At 37.3% G+C, this 6,314-nt stretch overlaps 1 long non-coding RNA gene across 1 annotated transcript; it reads right to left on the bottom strand.

Annotated features, from left to right (window-relative positions):
• Positions 1 to 422: 422 nt before the first annotated feature.
• Positions 423 to 4,239, bottom strand: LOC141411577 (uncharacterized). The gene is made up of 3 exons (XR_012436416.1): positions 4,045 to 4,239; positions 734 to 929; positions 423 to 623 (listed from the first exon to the last, which is right to left on the bottom strand). It is a non-coding gene; the product is annotated as an uncharacterized lncRNA (long non-coding RNA).
• Between the last annotated feature and the right edge of the window lie 2,075 nt (positions 4,240 to 6,314).

Below are 6,314 nucleotides of genomic sequence, written 5' to 3'. Positions count from 1 at the left end.
ATCATAATAAGAATTTCTAATGTGAATGCTTTATTAAATTGGGGGATAAATGAAATCTGTAAATGTCATATCTAGTTTGTAAGACAAATATGAAAAATAATATGAGTGTGGGTCAATGTTTTATTATTTTTTAAAGTATGTTTCTTTTCTCTTTGAGTCTAACATTATTGGAAGATTAATTAATTCCATGAGAGGCTGAGAGACAATGGAACTGACATTGTTCATGGCAGTGACACACCATTGTGCTGAGTCTTCTCAGTAAGCAAGGTGAAATTGTAATATGTGCCTAGTTCCCTTAGGAGGGGTCCTGGAGCCCTTGGGTGAAATAAATTGTAACATCATGAAGTAATGATTATTATATCCAGACAAAAGAAAGTTTTTTTATTTTATTAAAAACAAAGATGTTACTACTGATGAATGGATCAAGAAAATGTGTTATTTATACACAATGGAATTTTATTCATCCATGAAGAAAAATGAAATCTTATCATTTGCAGGTAAATGGATGGAACTGGAGAACATCATTCTGAGTGAGGTCAGCCAGGCTCAGAAGACCAAAAATCGTATGATCTCCCTCATGTGCAGACTTTAGATCTAAGGCAAATACAGCAATGTTGTAGGACCTGGGTTACATGACAAGGCGAGAACATATACGAGAGATACAGGGTTAGATAGAAAACCCAAAACATGAAAACATTTCATGTCCCCACTCCAGAGGAATTAATACAGATACCTTAAAGCGACAGAGGTGAACAGGAGAAGGGGATCAGGAACCAGTGTAAAGATCAGTTAGAGATGAATCAAACTGGGTTGTAAGACAGTTGTACATGAAAACAATGCTAGGAATCTCTCTGTGTAGATGTCCTTATCTCAACTAGCAAAAATGCTGTGTCTTTTTTATTATTGCTTATTTCTACTCTTCAACGGAACTGGAAAAAAGCACAGAACAGGTTCTGCCTGGAAGGGAGGGAGGTGAGGGGGAGGGGGTGAGGGCGGGGGCAAGTGGGAGAAATGACCCAAACAATGTATGCACATGTGAATAAATGAATAATTAAAAAATTAAATAAATAAGCAAACAACAGCAAAAAAACCAAAGGTGTTTTCCAAAGAAACCATAATGTTACAAGCCAGCTCCACACCTATTTACCCTATGACTTACAGCATATATGTGCATGTATACACAATACTGCGTTAATGTGTCACATATGCATTTTGTCATTGCATGAATTTCAAAGAACATTTACTTTGTAGTACTTTACTTAGCATTTTGGCTTTTCAGTGACAATTATTACCCTGTATTGATTGTATTTGATTTAAAATGTATGCAGCTGTTCAAGGGGCAAGTAGGTGTAAGAACTCAGACACTCTTAAGTGTTTCCAACATTCTATTCCAGCTTGAAGTTAGGAAAGACATCTTTTTAGAATCAGTGTCCACATTGCTACACCTTCTCTTGCTCTGCCCACTCTTTCATATCAACTTGACAATGACCTGGCACTTAAACAATTTGCCCAAACTCTGTTCAATGGTAAGGACTACTTGTTCTTCTGCCACCAAGGGTCTCACCTGCTCCCGAATCACCAAAGCACCTGAGATGAAGAAACAGAGGGTACTGGGGAAAAGGAGCAGTCCAAAAATCAGATCCTTTCCTCACTGTAAGATGAAGCTAGAGGTAATAACTCTCTACTTCATGTCTAAAGAACTGATTGTCTTAAAAGAGTTCTCAGGCCATTTGACCATGAGAAGGTTATCCTTTTTGTTTATTTTCACCAAGAACAATATAAGATTTCTCTCAGATGCTGGATTTATACTGCTTTTGTATTTTACATACTGTTGGCTAACATGAGTATTTGATTCATCCAGAAACTAAAACATGGAAACAACAGATACAATTCTTGGGGAAAGCATATTAAAGAACATGTTTTAACTCCTCTCATGAGACTGAGATTCAACACTGAGATCCCTGTTCATCTAGGCATCGTGGAAGTACTTTTCTTACAACAGAGTCACATAAGCACCTACTTTTTACTTACTTATGGTTTACACAATAAACACATTCAATATTACTACTGACAATCTCCTGAGAAATGGCGATGTGGAAAACCTATGTGCAACCTCTCGAAGTAGTGTTTTTTACTGTTATTCTTTTTTGTTAATGTTCTGTCTTTTCAATTTTCTTCTCCAGTGCTGGGAAGATCAGTGTTTCTTTTGATAAGCACCAAGTTTAGTAATGGCTTACATTTATGGCCCATATGACCTCAACACACCTGTCTGTAAAAAAGTAGAATCCCATTTGGCCTTGTTGGCTGGTCACTAGGATAATTGAGTGTGACTGTGGCTCACACTGTCCAGCTTCCAATCTCAGGGACAGACGTGTGAGCACATCCAGGGAAAGTTTCACAGAGTCAGCCAAATTGTTTGAATTATAACTGCTCTTTCCTTCTCATTCTTTCACTTGCCTTCAAACTTACCTTCTTACATACTTTTCTGTTTCTAAAAGCAGGAATCAATTTTAATGTTTATATATCACAGATAGTACCATTGTATGCATTTCCCAACATTAAGCATGATTCCTCTTTACTGAGATTTCTCTTTACTGGATATCCTCCATTAGGTGATAATTCATACATTATTTCTAAGTCACTAGGGTTAGATGTGGCATTATAATAAACCATTTCATCCATTATTTAGTTTACCATAAAATTCCCGTAAATAGGATATAATCAAACCCATTTTTCAAGTGAGAAATCTGAGAAGATTGGCAATTTCTGCAGTCCCTAAGTGGTAAAACTAATATTCATAGTTGGCGTGGCTGAAGCAAATGTCTGTTTCATTTTGTCTTTTTTAATTTTGTTTTTTACAAACACTACATCTTTTTTGAAAAAAGTTAATTATACATTTTTTAAAAATTCAATTCAATAGTAAACAATAGTAAAACTAATATACTTTAAAATTAAGTTCCGAATAAGCATATGCTATTTTTAGATGATAGATATACAGTTGCAAAATAAACATATCTTTGTCATCATATAATTTGAGTTCTCCTTGTGAATACAAAAGAAAAACAAAATTTTGAGGGATGGTGATGTAGCTCACTGGTTGAGCACTTGCCTATTATTTATAAGGCCTTGGATTAATCCCCAGCTCTGAAAAATTACTACCTAAATAAGTAAATAACTAATTAATTAGAAATTTGTTAGACTGTACAAGTGCTCTGGAAAAGAAATAAAGATGGAGGAATGGGTTCTAAGAACTGCTGTATGTGGAACTCCATTTAGCTTTTAAGACCAAAAGTGAGGAAAAGAATGCAAAGCAATAAGGAAATTAGCTGTCTTTGGAAAGGCCATTTCTTGTAAATAATACAATAAATATATTTAGTAATAAAAATGCTTAGTGAGTGCATAGTGTGTATTTGCAGAACAGCATGAAGGGAAGGTAAGTGGGACTTTCATGGTGAGTAGCCTTCTCTTGAAGGATTAGTTCTTCAAGAGAGAGAACCACAGGAGAAAAACAAAACAAAACAAAAAACCCTAAGAGCAACAACACCATAAAAACAAGCCAGATATAGAAATACAATAAACAAGTAAAGACTTCTACTTCACTACCAATAACCATAGAAAACAAAGTTCCCAAATTTTGTAGAATGAGCTGTGAATAAACGATTCTGTGTATAGGCTGAGGGTGAGATTGTCGAGGGCATGTTGTCAGTGTGAAGGCTACATTCACTTTAGAAGTCTCACTTCTTTTCAAACCGGAGACATTGCTGGTCTCAACAAGCTTTGTGGTCTCTGGCAAGGTAGGTTACCATTGGTTTCACAACCCCCATCCCTGATCTGTGCAGCAAAGGATAGCAAACACCCAAGCTGAGGTGTGCATTGGAGACTGAAGGAGACAAACAGAGCAGTGAGTTCTGCAGTGCAAGAGTTGTCCCAAGGGAACCCAGTGTTCTGTCAGTCTCAGTAAATTCAGAACCCACCCTTTGGGAGGCAGAAGGCTAATGAAATCAAGCAATCCTTTTCACCTATTCTCAGAACTCTGAGTCTTACCCAGCAGCCGACCCCAAGAGGCAAGGAGACAGCTCTGGGTTCAGAGCTTTTGGTCTCTATAATCATCCTCAAGCAGTGTAGGTCCTCTTGCAACAGGGTCAGCAACCACCAGACGCTCTAAAGACTTACTTCCCTGTTCTTCAGACTTCTCAGGAGGTCTGCACCTGATCTTTCCCTTCCCCGTGACTTCCTGTGTGGCCACCTTTCACCCAGACACTGTGGCAGGGTTCCCTAGAACTGCTGAGCTATAATTGTTTCTTGTTGGCAGGTCACCAGAATACTACAGTCTCCAATAATAGATCCACTCTCACAATGTTGCCTGACTAGAGCAATCTGAGATATGGGGAAGGAAAAAATGGATTTCTTCTCCATAGCTAGCCTGCCATGCAGGAGGAATCACTGTCAACAAATCCCTGCATTTGATTTAAAGCCTGAGAGAACCGTGGACAAATCCTATGGCTAGGATAGCAAGTCTGTTACGACTAGAGCTACCTGGCTTACTTTGTGGTTCAGCTTCCTGTCCCTTATTACAGACATGATTGGAGATGCAGAGTTTTTCCTAGTTTTCTCTGCATTGTTTTTCTGTTTCTCCAAGCATTTTAGCTCTCCCATCCCTACTTTCTTGATTCCTAATGCTCTTCCTCTCTTCAGAATATAGTTGTTCCTTTGCTACCCTCACTCTTCTCATTTACTGAGTCATGTGGAAGAAACCCATAATCCACCATTTTACCCTGGAAGCTTCTCCAGTTATTTAGAGTAATATCTACTTCCTTTTGGGCTTCATTCTTCCCAAATATATTTTACTTATTGTCATTGTCATCAGCATGTTTTTTTTTCCCATTTGCACAAGCTCTCTTCTTATAAAAAACATTCCCTTTGGATCCTTACTTATTTATTCATGTAACAATACATAGAAGTATGTCAAGGGGAGGTATGACAATAAGAAGTCACAGTATGCCCAGGAAGAAGTTGCTTCATTTAAAAGTAAATATGTACTTTAAATTCTTTCCTCATTTTTCCCTAAGACCTTAACTTCCTTCAATGTGTACAAAGCTACCCTTGCAGTACAAATCCAGCCTGAGCTCTGTCTTTTCTAGTTTATGTCAGGTGATCAGAACCATTTTCTCACATTTCCCTCTACCTTGACTTTCGTCATTACTACTTAAAAAGACGTATCACCAGTATTTATATGTTTACTTAAAACAAAGGTTGACAATTTAACTCAACTTGGATAATTTACTTCATTTCATATACTGAAACTCTTATTTTATGAGTCTAGTAAATTACAGAAATTGATTAACTTGCTTTGTGATTTGAGTCGGGTGTCTTTTTCTTTGTAGGACTAGATTTCTAATAGATATTCACTTCTTGCTTAGAGTTTGAAACAGTTTAGGATAAAAATTGAGAATAAAAATAGAAGGCTTTAGTTCAGTTATATCAGAATATATATATATATATATTCTTGTATATTCTGGTTATCAGACCTTTGTTTGATGTATAGCTGGTAAATATTTTCTCTCACTCTGTGGGTGGTCTTTTCAGTTTAGACACCATTTCTTTTGCTGTGCAGAAGCTTTTTAATTTTATGAAGTCCCATTTTTCCATCCTTGCTCTTAGTTGCTGGGCTGCTGGGGTTCTATTGAGGAAGGCTTTGCCTATACCTATTAGTTACAGAGTGTTTCCTGCTCCTTCCTATAGTAACTTCTATAGTAACTTCAGAGTTTCAGGTATGATATTAAGGTCCTTGACCCAGTTTGAGTTGATACTAGTACAGGGTGATAGACATGGATCTAGTTTCATTTTCTTGCAGATGGGTAACCACTTTTCCCAGCAACATTTGTTGAAGAGGCTGTCTTTTCTCCATCGTACATTTTTGGCACCTCTGTCAAAAGTGAGGTGGGTATAGTTGTGTGGATTCATATCTGGGTCATCTATTCTGTTCCACTGGTCTTCATGTCTGTTTTTTGTGCCAGAACTTTCTCAAAAGAAGAAATTCAAATGGCCAAGAAACACATGAAAAAATGCTCACCATCTCTAGCCATAAAAGAAATGCAAATCAAAACCACACAAAGATTCCACCTCACCCCTGTTAGAATAGCCATCAAAAACACCACCAACAACATGTGTTGGCAAGGATGTGGGGAAAAAGGAATGCAAGCTGGTGCAACCACTCTGGAAAAAACTTTGGAAGCTTCTTAAAAATCTAAGCATAGATCTGCCATATGATCCAGCAATACCACTCCTGGGGATATACCCAAAGGAATGTGACA

Source organism: Castor canadensis, chromosome 10 (genome assembly GCF_047511655.1).
Source record: "Castor canadensis chromosome 10, mCasCan1.hap1v2, whole genome shotgun sequence".
NCBI lineage: Eukaryota > Metazoa > Chordata > Mammalia > Rodentia > Castoridae > Castor > Castor canadensis.
Note: the sequence above shows the minus strand (reverse complement) of the source record. Positions and strands in the feature narration are given on the sequence as shown.